Source organism: Talpa occidentalis, unplaced genomic scaffold (genome assembly GCF_014898055.3).
Source record: "Talpa occidentalis isolate TD23 unplaced genomic scaffold, MPIMG_talOcc4v2.1 talOcc4.16, whole genome shotgun sequence".
In the NCBI taxonomy this organism is placed as follows: domain Eukaryota; kingdom Metazoa; phylum Chordata; class Mammalia; order Eulipotyphla; family Talpidae; genus Talpa; species Talpa occidentalis.
Window position 1 is genome coordinate 82,261,192 of NW_023601653.1, and position 16,939 is coordinate 82,278,130.

General features: G+C 39.5%; 1 protein-coding gene across 13 annotated transcripts in view; it reads right to left on the reverse strand.

Moving 5' to 3' along the window:
* Positions 1-16,939, reverse strand: part of R3HDM2 (R3H domain containing 2) — a 124,366-nt gene that overhangs the window by 50,334 nt on the left and 57,093 nt on the right. Inside the window, exon 6 of one of the 13 annotated variants that reach the window (XM_037515048.2) lies at positions 16,846-16,898. The exons of the other annotated variants lie outside the window; for them this stretch is intronic. The gene's annotated coding sequence lies outside the window, so the exon portion shown is untranslated. The remainder of the gene's footprint in view (positions 1-16,845; positions 16,899-16,939) is intronic. 13 annotated transcript variants of the gene reach the window in all.

A 16,939-nucleotide genomic window follows, 5' to 3' on the forward strand; every position in this document is an offset into this window, starting at 1 on the left:
TTTTATTTTATTTTAATCTTTTTAATGTTTTGTTCAATTTCTTTAAAGAACATTGTTGATATTTTGGTGGGGAATGTGTTAAAATTAACATGTTGCTTGGGTAGAATAGTCATTTTGATCTATTGATTCTCCCCATTCATGAGCATGGAATGTCTTTCCATTTTCTCTGTCACCATTTCAATCCTTTAATAGGGGCCTTCCCAGTGGCGCAGCGGTTGAGCGCTGGGTTGCGAAGCTGCCCGCAGCCTCTGCAGCGCCAGTTTGATCCCCGGCTGCTCCCCGGCCATCGGAGGAGGGTCCCACATGGCGCGCAGACCTCTCCTGCCGCCCGCTGCTCCCCTCAGCAGTGTGCTTCGGTCCTTCTGCCTGCTCTGCTCCCCGCTCTGGCTCTGGTGAATTCTCTCACCCTCCCGCGCTTCTGACTCTACTCAGTGCTTGTATAAATAAATAAATAAATCTTAAAAAACAAATAAAGTTAAAATAAATAAATAAATCCTTTAATAATGCCTTGTAGTTCTCATTGTATAGGTTCTTTACCACCTTTGTTAGGTTAATTCTGAGGTATCTGATTCTTTTTGAAGTGACTGGGAATGGAATTAGTCTTTTTTTTTTTTTCATTTCAAATGAGTTGGTTTAATTCCACGTAGTACAGAATTTAAGATAGAACAAAGATGAAGATGAGCACACTTTGGCAGGATTCTACACTGGGTTTTCTCTGACCTCACAGGTAAGGTAGAAATGGCTAAGTGAGAAGAACTAAAGATGAGCCAGTGTATGGCTTCTTATTTTATTATTATTTTTTTTACAAAAGTTTATTCTTAAATGTACAACAGGCTCCAAGACACTTCATTCTAGCTATTGGCGTCAAAAGACACTATGGCAGAGAATCCACATGTTGAAATAAGAATGGAATTAAGGACCACCATTGCCTCAGGCACAAGGAACATCTTACTTTTTGCCAGATTTCTTAATTCCACCTGTGGCCAGGGGGCCTTTCCCCGCAGCCTTCGCTTTTACTCCTCGAGTTTCTTCTGCTCCTCTTTCTGCTTCTGCTTGAATGACTTATCTTCCTCGTCCATCTCTTTGGCCTGCTTCATCGCCTTCTTCTTGCCATCGTCGCGGCCGGACATGGCACCACCGCCCCTCACCCGAGACCCTGCCACGGGAACTGGAATGACAGTCTTAATGCAACCAATTTTTGTATGTTGATTTTGTAATTTGTCCACTCAAAGTTTCTTTTTCTTTTTCTTTTTCTTTTCCCTTACTGGTGTTTGTCTTTTTTTTTTTTTTTTTTTTTTAAAGATTTATTTATTTACACAAGCACTGGGTAGAGTCAGAAGCGCGGGAGGGTGAGAGAATTCACCAGAGCCAGAGCGGGGAGCAGAACAGGCAGACTGACGAAATACACTGCTGAGGGGAGCAGCGGGCGGCAGGAGAGGTCTGTGCGCCATGTGGGATCCTCCTCCGGTGGCCGGGGAGCAGCCGGGGATTGAACCGGCGCTGCAGAGGCTGCGGGCAGCTTCGCAACCCAGTGCTCAACCGCTGCGCCACCGGGGAGGCCCTCCACTCAAAGTTTCTAATAGACTTTTGGTGGAATGTTTGGGTTTTCTATATATAATATCATAGTGTCTGTAAACAGTGATCATTTCACTCCTTTTCTGACTTTTTTTTTTCCCCCTCCTATTGTAATCTGACTACTCTAGCTAAAACCTCTAATACTAAATTGAACAGAAGTGGTAACAATGGGCATCCTTGCCTTGTTTCTGATTTTAAAGGGGAAAGTTTCAGTTTTCTGCCACTAAGTATGATATCATATTGGATACTGGTTTGTAACACATGGTCTTTATTATATTGAGGTAGGTTTCTTCTATTCCTATATTGTTTAGAGTTTTTATTATATATGTTATCACATTTTTTCTGCACCTATTGATACATGATTTTTATATTTATTATTATTGATATATTACATTTATTGTGTTATATATATGAAATCACCTCTGCATCACTTGGAAAAATCCCATTTGATCATGATATATAATACTTGTGATATATTGTTGAACTCAATTTTCTAGTATTTTGTTGAAGATTTTTGCATCAGTGTTCATCATGGATACTGGCCCATAGTTTTGCTTTTATTTTTTTGTGCTGTCTTTTAGCTGGTTTACTTGTTAGTGCTGTTTTTATTTGGCTTGGATATTAAGGTAAAGTTGGCATTGTAGAATGTATCAGAGTGTTCTTTCTTCTTGGATTTTAGAAATCATTTAAGCAAGATGGGCATAAGTTCCTCCTTAAAGATTTGATAGATCTGTAAAGCCATCTGGCTTTGGGCTTTTCTTTTATTGGGGGTGGGGTGGCGTGGAGGGTTATATTTCTTTTGTTATTTCAACTTGCATGCTTGTGATCAGTTTATTCAAGTCTTTTGTTTCTTCCTGGTTTTGTCTTAGCAAACTATTTTGATCTAGAACTTGGGCCATTTCTTTGAGATTATCAAATTTACTGGTATATGACTGTTCATAGTTATCTCTTAGGATCCTCTGTATTTCTATGCCATCTGTGGTAATGTATCCTTTCACTTCTGAGTCTGTTTATATATATATATATATATATATATATATATATATTTTAAAGATTTATTTATTTATTTATACAAGCACTGGGTACAGTCAGAAGCGTGGGAGGGTGAAAGAATTCACCAGAGCCAGAGCGGGGAACAGAATAGGCAGATGGACCGAAATACACTGCTGAGGGGAGCAGCGGGCGTGGCAGGAGAGGTCTGTCACGCCATGTGGGACCCTCGCCGGCGGCCGGGGATTGAACCGGTGCTGCAGAGGCTGCAGGCAGCTTCGCAGTCCAGAGCTCAACCGCTGCGCCACCAGGGGAGGCCCTGAGTCTGTTTATATTAATGTTTTCTTTCTTCTTTGCTAGCCTAGCTAAAAGTTCATCTATATAGTACCAATGAACCAACTCTCAGTTTCACTGATCTTTTGTGTAGTCCTTGAAAATGTTCCTGTGCACTTGAAAACAACATGTACACAGTAGTTTTGGGTTTCAGTGTTCTGTTTGGTAGATATCTGTTAAGTGTATTTGGTCAAACTCCTCTTCAAGGCTATTTTCCATTCTGTCTCCTGTCTGCCAACAGCAGTAAGTGAAGTATTAAAATCTCTTAGTATTACTGTGTTATTGTTAATCTCTTGGTTTAGTTCTGTTAGTAATTGTCTTATTATTTTGGTGTGTCATCATTTGGCACATATGTATTTGTGCTATGTCTCCTTGTTATTATATTAGGCCCTTAACCATAACCTAACGTCTGTCTCCTTTAACTTTGTAAATTGGAAATGTATTTTATCTGATACAAGTACAGCTCTTACTGACTTTTTTGCTATTTGCTTGTAGGATTGTCTTCCATCTTTAATTCTAAGTCTGTGCTTGTCTTTGTTGGTAGAATGGATTCCAATAAACAGCAGAAAGTTGGACTTTAACTGGTGAATTCAGGCAATTTATATTTAAAGTGATTAGTGAGACATAATGGCTTATTGCCATCGTATTTGCTGTTGTTTTAGCTTTTCTATATCTTTTCATTTTTTGACATCCTTCTTTTATGTTTTGTTTAGGTTCCATTTCCATGGTATTATGTGTTACTTTTACCGACTTCTGTTTGTAGGTTCTGCTGAGGTATTAGAATATGATGCACTATACATGTGGGCCATTGGAATGCCTGGTCTCAAATTCATTCAAATGGGCCGCATTGCTACTTTTCTCCTTCACGTTGTATAATTTAGTTGTCAGTTACCTCTTACTTGTTGGTCTGCAGCTTTATAACCCCCTGTAGCACTTCTTTCTGTGTGGCTGGTGTTGAAAAATTCTTTTAGATTTTGCTTTCCTGTGAAGCTCCTTATCCTTCCTTCTGTACTGAATACTAATATTGCAGGGCAAAGGATTCTAGGCTGGAAATCTTGTTCTTTGAGTAGTTTAAATATCTTCTGCCATTCCCTTCCTGCCTGTAAGGTTCTATTAAAAAGTCTACAGTCTCAGGGACTCCCAGGTGGCGCAGTGGTTGAGCACTGGGTTGCAAAGCTGCCCGCAGCCTCTGCAGTGCCGGTTCGATCCCCGGCCGCCGGCAAGGGTCCCACATGGTGCGCAGACCTCTCCTGTCTCCCCACTGCTCCCCTCAGCAGTGTACCTCGTCAGTCTGCCTGTTCTCTCCACTCTGGCTCTGGTGAATTCTCTCACCCTCCCACACCTCTGGCCTGTACCCCAGCTATTGTATAAATAAAAAATAAATCCTAAAAAAAAAGTCAATGTAGATAAATGACTCTTCCTAAAGAAAGAACTCTAATATGTGATAAAGGGGTAAGCATAGGCTTTTAAGGGTAGAAATGAATGGATGAAGAGTGGCCAGTTCCTTCAGACTGCTACCCATACAGCTGGTCAAGTGTTACACACACACACAATATTTGATGGCTCAGATCCTAAGAATGACTCACATCTAGAATTTTTTTCACTGATCACTTCATTGTAAAGCTAAATGCTTTACCAGCAGATACTATCATACCTCTTTCATAGAAGATAAACTGAAGCTCAATATGAATAGGAAGCAAATCCTGTTGGCTCTAATTTCAAAACAAATCCAAAACCTGATGATTTCCTACACCTCCACTGCTACCAACTGGTCCGAGCCACTGTCCTCTCCTGGCTGACTGATTAATGGTCTTCTAACTGGTTTTGTGCTTTTAATCTTGCGCCCCTATAGTATTTTGTAAACATAGCAACCAGAGTAATTGTATGAAAACATTTTCAGATCATGTTACATTTTTGTTCAAAACCCCGCAGTAGCTCCCTATCTCACTCAGAACAAAAGTCAAAGTCCTTAAAATGACCTACAAGGCTACAAAACGTCTGACCAGTCATTTGTCCTCTGACCCCATCTCTTAGGATTCCCCCCACTTAGGAAGTTCTAGTCACACTAACTCCTCCCTGTACCTTAAACCTACTTTAGGATAATTGCTTTTACTGTTCCTTCCATCTGGAATGATCTCTCAGGAAACTGCATGACTTGCTTATCTGTCACTCTTTTCCAGCTTTTACTTATGGTCACCTCAATAAGCCTTTACCTGATTACATTAACTAAAATTACAAAACCCCAAATACTTACTGGCCCACTTTCCTAAGATCTCTCCCACAAAGTTACTTAATCAGATACCAAATAGACTTTTTGCTCCTCTTTGCTTAGAAGATGAATTTGAAGTTTGTTTTCTTTCCCTATGAGACAGAAGGCATCAGTATAATAAAAGTTCACATCTCACTGATAGAGACTCGAATACCTCAAGAGTGGAACAAACTCATGGAACTCTTTCTGAAGTCTCTTCTAATCCTTCAAAAATGTAAAGAACCAAATACAACATTGTAGAAAAGAACAAGATCCATCTTAACTTCTCAAGTTTTCCTGATGTAAAATGTAAACAGAGAAACACAATACTCTTGACATCTCTCACTTACAAGATCTAGAGGGGGAGTTTTCTACTGAATGAACCATGAATGAATGAATGAATGAACCATTCTCATCTCTATAGGAATAAGGTACAGGAGAAGATCCATTTTATGATCTGCTATGACAAGGAACTAACACCGAGCTAAGTGAAATCTCCCAGACGTATGTCAATGAATATGAAAAAGGTAGAGAGGTGAAGAGGAGAAACCTAGAGGTTACTCCCCACTAAGTATCTAACTTCCAACCAAACGGTGTGCAAATATAACATTGACTGGGATCTACCACATCGAAGCAGAACAGAAAGAAGGAAAAACAAGCAAGAAAAAAGCTCCCAATTTCAGATTCAGCTTTAAAGCTACCAAAATGCGTAAGGCAGCTTCAGCGATAAAGACAAATCTCCTCTGGCCTAAAAGACCAGAATTTGACTTAGACTGGCACAAGTCCAGCTGACTGCAGCAGAGCTTGACGATTCACAGACAGGTGATAGGTGTTTCCTACCATGTCTTCTCCCAATCAAATTACATTCAGAAGACAATGTATTATTACAGTGTTTATATTAAACAGCAAATTTTGAAAGAGAGGAGAAAAACACCTTACACCATTCTGGGAACATTTTATTTCACAGCTCTATATACAATTAAGGTATTAATGTAATACATCACCGAATAAATGAATTCTGCAAGGTTAAATGATGATGCATTTGTGTTCTATCTGCTCATTGGCCCCTGGATCAGCCAATCTGGTCCAGAACTCCATGGCAACAGGCTCCATCACTAAGAGCTACAAGATGAAATTCCTTCCGCTTTAAAAAATACCAAAATATTTCCCACAGACACAGCTACAAATATACTCAAAGAACAGTCTCTACAAATAAGAAATACTGCCATTCTGATATACTGGAAATGAACAGCAGGGGGTAAAAGTAAATAGCAATGTCAACGAGCCTATGCAAATAAAGAATTCCAAAAACTCGAGATTTTCCCTTGTTTAATTTCAGTTGAGAAATTCAGGAATCTTTGAACTATGAAAAACCAATGCCAGGATAAATTGAGGAATCAGTAGAAGAGGAATACTGCCTAAACAAAATCACAACATGGACCTTTTCCCTACCACAATACAGAGAAAGTTTTAATTTGTCTGCTAATCTTTGTCGTTTTCCCATAACTTTTTTTTGAAAATTAAAATCAGCATCAAAATCCATAGATCTCATGCTCTTATTCTGCATATTTTCAAACATCAGCATTAGTTCATGCCATACTTGGAGTTCTCTATCTGTTCTCTTCCCTACACTCCCTTTACCACCACCTGCTAGGCTTAGAGAGAAAAACTGCCATGGCCAAATGAAGAAATAATACATAGATTTGCCATTCATATCCCATATGCCCCCGTTCCTTCTTCACTGCAGATCTCCTTGAAGCAAAGAGGAAACAAGATAATTACAAACTAAACAAGAAAGAAAAAAAAAAAAACAACCACTCTCCTGCTGTGCTTATTAATGTTCTAAAATTCACTTGACATATGACATCCCTTTCCTGGCATGCTTTTCATCAATAGCTGATGTTATATCTATGCATGCAATAAGCAACTGTGGTCTCCGCCTTCTGGGATATGGGGTAAGTAAATGCTGAGAAGTGGACAGAGGGTCAAATTTGTTTGGAAACTTTATTGGCTTACACTGTTGTGGTTTTGCTTTTTTTTTAAATTGTGGTAAAGTATATATATAACTTAAAATTATCATTTTAATAATTTTTAAGTACACAATTCAGTGCCATTAAGTACATTACATTATTGTGTATTATAGAAGAGAAAATGGTCTCAGGCGCAAAAGCCATGGTGTTAAGAGACACAGTCATTCTTTTTTTGCTCTTTACTGACCATATATTCATTGTAGAAGTTACTTCTTTTAAGAACTATAGTGAATATGAACAACAGTCAGATGTTCAGAACATATGACACTAGTGTCCAGCAAGAACAGCTCCCAGTGCATGTTCAGTGTGTCTTTTCCATGCTGAGTGTGGAACTGTAGTTCTGCCATGCACGCCTCAGTCCCAAACAAGTCTAAAGCAGAGAGACGTCTGCATCTCTTTTGTCACTGCTGAGTTCCAAGGGACCCATAAGAGCAAAATAACATGAGAAATCAAAAATAACATGAGTTCCAGAGATTCTTAGAACAAAGAAAAGGTTTCAAATTTCCCAAGAATTCTTCCAGACACCACAGACGGGGGTGGAAGGCGGGAACAGCAGCACCTTGCAGCGGGAGTCACAAGTTATATTAAAAGTAAAAAAAAGACCACTGCAAAGAAAATTACCACTACTAGGCCCCTCTGTACACCGATTTCCTCTTTATCTTTTTTTTTTTTTAAAGATTTATTTATACAAGAACTGGGGTACAGGTCAGAGGCGCGGGAGGGTGAGAGAATTCACCAGAGAGCGGGGAGAAGAACAGGCTGATGGACCGAGGACACTGCTGAGGGGAGCAGCAGGCGAGGCAGGAGAGGTCTGCCATGACATGTGGGTTTCTCCCTGGCTGGCCAGGCATTGAACCCGTGCTGCAGAGACTGCGGACAGCTTCACAGTGCAGTGCTCAACCTGCTGCACCACCGGAGAGGCCCCTCCTCTATATCTTTGAAAGAGAAAACCAAAACAGTTCATTCTCATTCTCCAACCTTTTCAGCTTTTATTTTTTAAGATCCTGGGCTAATCTATATAGAAGGACAGCATATTTACTGACCTCAGAAAGACAAGAAGCTGCACAAACTGGGTATTTTCTCAGGGACATTACCTCCTAATATGAAAGCCCTAGGCACTGATGACAGGAGATGATCTTTGTCAAATAATAGCAGCCGCTATCATTTATTGAGAATTTTTGGTACTCCAAATACTATGCTCAGAATTTATATAGGTAATCACATTTATCTTCACTTTAACACAGTCTGAAATTTTACTTTCACATACTAACAGAAGGGATTAGATTTTTTAAATTGTTTTATGATCAGAAAACTACAATAGGCTTTACACACACAATTATGAGAAGAAAATTTCTCACCCATAACCTGTAACTATTATCAGAGATAGTTATTAATAATAGCAATGTTTTGAGAGATATTTTTCTAAATTTGTTTCCATATTTGTATGGAATTTGTTCATATCCATACTGAATGTTTTCAAATTTAATATTTTTAATGTAATTTATATTATATAGAACATTTTTACACCGTGCTTTTCCTTCTACTACTAAAACTGTGACCATTTCTTCCATTAATACTTACACAAAATCATTTTAATAACTATCTAATAATCTACTGCACATATATGCTATAAATTATTTAACCATTGTTCTATTATTGGCTATTAAGGAAGCTGTTAAATTTTTATAATGAAATAATGCTGTGATGATCATCTTTGCACCTAAATCTTTTTTTATCAATTCCCTAGGATATGTGCTTTCAAGAATTTTGGAGATAAAAAATGTCCCTCTTGGTTTACTCTAGTTAAAAGGAGTAAGGACAGTCATACATCTCCTTGTAAATTTCTCAACTATTCTCCAAGCCACTTATAATATCCACTTAGCACAATCCAAAGGTAGTGCCTGGACTTGAAATATAATCAACAGAGCAGTACTTCTTTTCTTTTTCTTCAACTCATGCCCCCATTTAACGATATTAACTTTCTCTCCCTACATGTTCCACCAGAGAAGATGCACCCCATACTCCATAAGACATATTAGTCTAAGACAATTAACAGGGAAGAAGGATAAAGTTACAAGGGGAGTCTCCCTGCCTTTGTTACACACCTTAGAGCTCTTGTTCCTGTATGTTGGTAGTTTAAGGTCAACCTGAAGGTGAAACCTCAAAAACCACATTAGAATGACAATCTTAGGCTCTAATATGAAATTAAAAAAAAAAAAAAAAGGTAAAAACACATGGAGATACTCGGTAGTTTGTTAGTAGTTGTTTGTGATTTGGTCTATTTGGTTTATTTAAGATCCTAGATTTTTTAAAATTAGTGAATTTAAGGAGTCTTTATAGTACTTCATATAGATCTCATACTCTCACAAGTATATGGAGAAAGAAGGACTAATATTACCACATCATTCACATGGAGAAAAGCACAAGAAAAAATTTCAGAGGTGGACACCAAAGGAAAGTATCCTAAGATTTCCAAGTAGTCCAGAACCAATGATAGAAGGTAAAAAACAAAAAATAATAAACCAATCAACCAACCATCATCGACATAAACCAAAAGAGCAACGATGTCCTAAGAAAGAAAAAACTAGCTGCTGATCTATGAAAATGTGTTTGTAAATTGGCCTGTAAGCCTTCAATTAGAAATGCTTCTTGAGGGCCTCCCCGGTGGCGCAGTGGTTGAGCGCTGGGTTGCGAAGCTGCCCGTGGCCTCTGCGGCGCCGGTTCGATCCCCAGCTGCTCCCCGGCCACCGGAGGAGGGTTCCACATGGCGCGCAGACCTCTCCTGCCGCCCGCTGCTCCCCTCAGCAGTGTACCTCGGTCCTTCTGCCTGCTCTGCTCCCCGCTCTGGCTCTGGTGAATTCTCTCACCCTCCCGCGCTTCTGACTGTACCCAGTGCATGTATAAACAAAACAAACAAACAAATAAATAAATAAATAACATGCCTCTATATATAAAAATAAATAAATAAAAATAAATAAAAAAAAAGAAATGCTTCTTGAGAGGATCAACTATGTCAATTTTAAGCTTATATATTTAGATTATACTTATATTCATTTTAAACAGTTTTTTTTAAAGTTTTTCTAAATTTTTTTAATAGAGGCACGTTTTATTTATTTGTTTATTTGTTTGTTTGTTTTGTTTACACATGCACTGGGTACAGTCAGAAGCACGGGAGGGTGAGAGAATTCACCAGAGCCAGAGCGGGGAGCAGAGCAGGCAGAAGGACCGAAGTACACTGCCGAGGGGAGCAGCAGGCGGCAGGAGAGGTCTGCGCGCCATGCGGGACCCTCCTCCGGGGGCCAGGGAGCAGCCGGGGACCGAACCGGCGCCGCAGAGGCTGTGGGCAGCTTCGCAACCCAGCGCTCAATTGCTGTGCCACCGGGGAGGCCCTCATTTTAAAACTAAATACACTACATGGCTCAACAGTTTCTCTTGACTTTTTCAAAAATTACAGGTGATCTCTAAAGTATGCATACTATGAAGTTATCATACTATCTCCCCTATTTCATTTCTAAATATTAGTAATAATGGCTAATGCTAAGTAAGACTTTAAGATGACAGGTGCTCCACAGAAGATGTGGTACATATATACAATGGAATATTACTCAGCAATCAAAAAAGGTAAACTCATGCCATTTGCAGCACCATGGATGGAGCTGGAAGGGATCATACACAGCGAAATAAGCCAGAAAGAAAAAGAAAAATACCGGATGGTCTCACTCATAGCAAGAATCTAGAAAACCTAAATAAGGGACCAGGAAAAAGACTAATTATAATAAAGTAAAAATCAAAATCAACAAGCAACTATAAACCAGAGACACACTATGGGGGGGGTGGGAGGAGGGAGTACAATCAAAACAAGGCGGGGTGGGAATGATATGGGAACTATAACCAAGATGAAAATGCATACATTGTGCAAAAATGAAAAATGATGTAAAAATATGTAAAATAAAAATTAAAAAAAAATAAGAGAAAGGAAAAAGAGAAAAAAAAAGATGACAGGAGCTATCTTAAAGGACTTACATGTATTAACTCTTTTGATCTTCAAAACAACTTTAAGGGATGGGTAATGTTATCTTCACTTCATATTATATTTTACATATAAGAATTGGACAGGTTAATTTGTCCAAGGTCACAGAACTGGCGACTGGCATAGCTAGTATCTGAATTCCAGCAATTCATGGCCAGACTCCAAGCCTTTAGCCTCAAAGGCTTTTCCAAAAAGGAAGTTCCTACAAAACAATATGACAGTGGGTGTGGGTGGGCGAGGAGAGAAGATCTGAGAAAAGAAGGTAGAGTAACTTTTAGGCACAGAAACAGTCCCTACCCATTTTTGTCAGGTTTCTTCCAACATATATCACATTTTTAATTATGCTAAAGGGTGATGCTAACCACCTTTTACTTCTCCTTATTCTTTAAAAAAAGGTGAAAAAAAGGAAGGATAAAAAGAAACTGAAATCTTACTTCTCTATGGCCTTTCAACAGTTTTTCTTTCCTTGACCTTTTTTAAAACCTTGATGGTTAAAAAACAAAGATTAAAAAAATAGGCATTTTCAGTTGAAATAAAAACACCTCTTAGTAATTTTTTCCTTTGCTAATCACTGAAACACTTAAGAAAGACTTTAGTCTATCCCACCCACTCCCAAATGGAAGGAAAACCAAGTTAACAAAACCATCATCTTTTAATTTCACAGCAGTTTTCTTCCCCCTCAAAGGCTATTCCTGTCCTCGCTGCAGACGGGGAACTGCTCCAGTGACGTCAGAGCAGTCTCCCAGCAACCATTAATGAGGGTTGTCCACCACAGGGGTTTCCTGAAAAGCTAGCAAGAAATTATCCACATATTTGCTGCAATGTCAAGATGCAAGGATGCAATGGAATTTCTCTTAACCCTTACAGCTCCAGGCTCTGGCAAGTTTCTAAATAGGTTATTCTTCTGAAAAGCTCTTGGTTTACACTAGGATTAATTGTCCTTATTTTCCCTTTACTTCTCCCCAAATAAAATTAGAATTTCATGAGTCTGAAATACTTATGACCGTAATATTAATATAACTGAACTATCAGAAACAACAGAAAAGCACAATGTAAACTGAAAAACAGACATTACCCTCCTCACGTAACACAGAACTTAGAATAAATTAATGCAAAGAACAAAACAGAGAATACAGGAGAGAAAATAAACCAGTAAGTTCGTAAAGGCACTTCTGTACACGGGCTATACAAACCATCCACAGACAGGCAAACCTTAAATCTCCTCAGGCTCCATCCAGTCTATTGAATTTTTCATAGCAACCGCAGCAGGCAGCCCTCCAAGACGAGCTGTATTAAAATGGAGTTGCATGAAGAACTGGAAGCCCCAACACTTCAACCGGAGAGAGCTAAGTTAGGGTCACACCTTAGAGTCTATCTAACAATTGCTTCTTAAAAGCTTTAACTTCATATATTTAAGATGAGGTTTTCTCCAACTACAGTGGCAAGGGATTTTATATAACTCCCTATATGTCAAGTATGAGAAACGGCATACAAAAAGCCTGCTCAGAACCACAGCATATAAAGTAGAAAGATTCCAAATTTCAAAATCCAGTCTGGAATGGATGTTGCATTCCGGAAACCTGCACGAGTCCTTTCAGTCCACATTTAGAAAAAAAACCAATAGGTCGAATTCATTAGCAGCAAGACATACAGGGTTAACCCAGGCGCCCTGCTTCAGTCATCCTGACTTTGCCCAGGGTCTATAATAAAAGGAAAGAAGCAAAACAGCACCCCTATCATTAACAACAGCCCACTTTAGCTTCAGCCCTGCTCAATGGTACCCAGTTATCATTAAGGTATAGAGAGGACAACGCACCGCTTCAGATGGATTTTTCTTCTTCCTTCTCTGTCCCCTCCCTTCAGAAGAAAAATACTGCAAACAAAATCACTACGTCACTGGAGGTAGAGGGAATCCCATCTCTGCACTCTTTAGAAACCAAGGCCAGCAAGCAAAAACAAGTCAGTTATAAAAAACAAACGAGTCATCCGAAATAGGCAGCAGCAGACCCACAGAAATTCTTGACAATCTCAACATGTCAAAAAACATGTTTCAGTTAAAAAGGCTGAACAAATTCCTCCTAAGATCTTCATAATCAAAAAAGCTTCCTAGATACAGGAAAAGAGACACATTTCTTTTTATCGCATTTAAAGACGAGGGGTCAGTTACATAAAGACACAGGACACAGAGACATATTCACCAGCCGGGTGCAGACAGCTGTGAAATGACACAGTGCAGGATATTTATAGGGGATCCCCTGCTTCCTGCAATGTGCGTCACCAGCATCACCAAAGGGAACAGAAATCACCACTATTCTCATAAGCTAAATCTGAATGAAGCACCGCTTGAAATAACCATGGAAGAGGTAGGATGTGAACAGGGTGAAAGTTCTAGCAAACCTAATTTTAAAAATATTTTAAAGATAAACAGGAGCACATGAAAATGCCAACAAAATCCTCACAAAATTTAACAGTTAAAAATTCCCTAATTTCCCTAGTGTGTATTATACAATTAAATTTACCAAGTTGCAAAAAATACCTATCTTTTAGCTCAGTGGAGTTCAAGGACTTTTAAATAAAGAAAGAAAATGATCCAAACTCACCCCAGATGGATCTGCACTTAAACCAACAGCAAGCTCATATTATTAATGGAGACCTCATTGTAAGAATCTATTCTGCCGGAATTTTGCCGGAAGAAATTCCTTCTGGGAAACCTGTGCCTCTTCCCCACTGCCCACAATCCCTCCCGCCCCTTCACCCTTGAATGAAACGCTACTGATCCTTGCTGCAGCGTCTCCAGTAAGCTAATTGCTCTGACAAGCAGCTCTGAAGCAGACCATGGCCCAGCTGTTCAGAGGGATGTCACCTAGAGCTCTGCCAGCAGTTACATTCTCTCGCACACACACAACACACACACACATTCTCTCATTCTCTCTCTGTCTCTCTGTCTCTCTCTCTCTCTCACACACACACATACACACACACGCACACACACACACAAGCACACACACACACAGAGGCTGCAAGAGCACCCCTCCCACCTTCTCTTCTAGCTCTCATTCAAGCACTTCGGTGACATGCCAGCCTCCACACTGCTCTGAGGATAGCTTTTAAAGACACAGCAGCAGTTCTTTCCTACTGCATATGTTGAGATGTCCAAAAAGAACATTATTAGAGAATAACAGGTTGGAATTATTCAGTTAAAAATTCACTCTTAAATTTGCTTTGCCTTTGACCCATTAACTCTACTTCAGGATTTAGAACACACAAAAATGTTCATCATGGCATTGTAATAACATTAAAAACACTCTTACTGCAAAATGAGGCAATATGGCATTAAATAAATGGTTTCATCCACAGAAAATGAAAAAATATATTTTGCATTTTTCTCACCTGCAAAGCAACCTAGCCAGATAGCTGGCCTTTGTCTACAAGCTACTAAGCTGGACCTTAGAAACTAAGACCAAACACAGTTACAAAGAATTTTCTTTCCAGAGGAAATACAGGATACTAGTGTCTGTTCTTTCTCCCACATCCAAAAAGATGGGGAGAAAACATTGGCTGTAAAATGGGGTCATGGGGCCTCCCCTGGTGGTACAGTTGTTGAGCACTGGGCTGCAAAGCTGCCTGCAGCCTCTGCAGTGCCGGTTTGATCCCTGGCCCTGCAGCCTCTGCAGTGCGGGTTCGATCCCCGGCCACCAGCGAGGGTCCCACATGGCAACAGACTTCTCCTGCCGTGCCCGCTGCTCCCCTCAGCAGTGTATTTCGTCAGTCTGCCTGTTCTGTTCCCCACTCTGGCTCTGGTGGGTTCTCTCACCCTCCCGCACTTCTGACTGTACCCAGTGCTTGTATAAATAAATAAATAAATCTTTAAAAAATAAAAAAATAAAATGGGGTCATGAGAAACTATGAAGTAAACTTACTGACAGAACTGATGAAAAGGATGAGAATAGGGCCTCCCCTCAACGCAGGCGGTTGAGTGCAGTGCTGTGAAGCTGTCCGCAGCCTCTGCAGCACTGGTTCAATCCCGGCTGGCCAGCGAGGGTCCCACATGGCGTGGCAGACCTCTCCTGTCCCGCCCGCTGCTCCCCTCAGCAGTGTATTTTGGTTATCTGTCTGTTCTGCTCCCTGCTCTGTCTCTGGTGAATCCTCTCACCCTCCCGCGCATCTGGCCTATACCCCGGTTCTTGTGAAAATAAATAAACAAAATCTTAAAAAAAGAAAAAGAAAAAGGATGAGAATAGAATATAAGGACGAGGGCAAAGATAAATAGATTAAAAGAAGTGGTACAAAGGACAGCAAAAAGAAGAATAGTTTTTGAAAATATGTATAGCTCTGGGACAAAGACTTAGAAATTACCTTCAGGTCTTAATTTTTAAGAGCTACAGGGAGGTAGCAACACTGTAACTATATGAAATAATGGATATTATAGGTGGTGCCTTAGAGTTAGGGAAGACAGGAAAGTAAGCTACATGGTGGCAACATTTCAACACTCCACCTGAAATGGCAAAACACTAAGTTGACCATTAAAAGTTAGGGGTATGTGTGTTGAAAAAGAGACGCATCCCTAAAGCACCACTAAAATCACTACACAAAGAGACCGAGTCATGAATGGTTTAACAACGTTTCAGTCAATGACAGTCTGCATGTACCATGGCCCCCTGGCGGCTCCTGGGGACCCTGGCAGCCTGGGGACCCTGGACCCCACAGTCCAGGAGCACAGGTTCTCTTCTTGGAATTGGCCAAAGCTCCTGGGAAAGGACAAGGCCACCCGGCCAAGCATAGACCCAGGGCATGCAGTGAGGGAGGGTCGGAGTGGTCTAAACAGGGGAGGAGACCTAGGGGAGCATGGTAGGGGCCCGGGGGTCTGCACCTAAAGGGAACAATTACAAAAGTACCAACTATGCAAGAAAATTAAAAAAAAATAAAAAGCATAGGTATGTAATAGGCCATACCACCGAGGTTTGTGTAACTACACATGGTAAGGTTTGCAAAACAATGAAATCACCAAATTTCAATTTATTAGGTGTTTACTACAATTGTTTTAAGCAAAACAATTGTAGTAAACACCTAATAAATTTAAATTAATACTAAAAAGGTGGGAGAAGAAAATCATCAGAGGATTAAAAATTAGGAAGACAAAGAAAAACGAGATGGTAAACCTAAATCTAAACTTATCAATACTACATTAAATAAAAATGGCCTAAAAATGCCAATTAAAAGACTGAACAAATAAATTAGAAACTCATTTCAAACATAATGATATATATAAGGTTAAAAGCAAACTACTGGTTTTCTAATGGAATAAACTATTTTGCATGGCAGTTTAACAGTCGACACGTAACATTACACTTTAATAGTGGATATACCACCTGTAACTATGTATCACAAGGCATGAAACCCAACATAAAGCATAAACTTTAGTTAATAATAATGTATCAACACTGGTTCATCAACCATAACACTAACAGCTAGAACTCTCATAGAAAAAGAGTTCCAATACTACCTAGGAATAACAACCAATACTATCTAGGAATAAATCTAATAATAGAAAAAAAATCTTTCAAAATTATAAAATGTTAATGAAAGATATTAAATACCCAAACAAATGGAGTTTTTATAATGGAGTTTATATATCATACCTCTGGCTGGGAAGACTCAATATTGCAAAGAAACCAGTTCTCTCCATGTTAATCTATAAATTCAATGTAATTTCAACAAAAAAGTGTCAGTGGA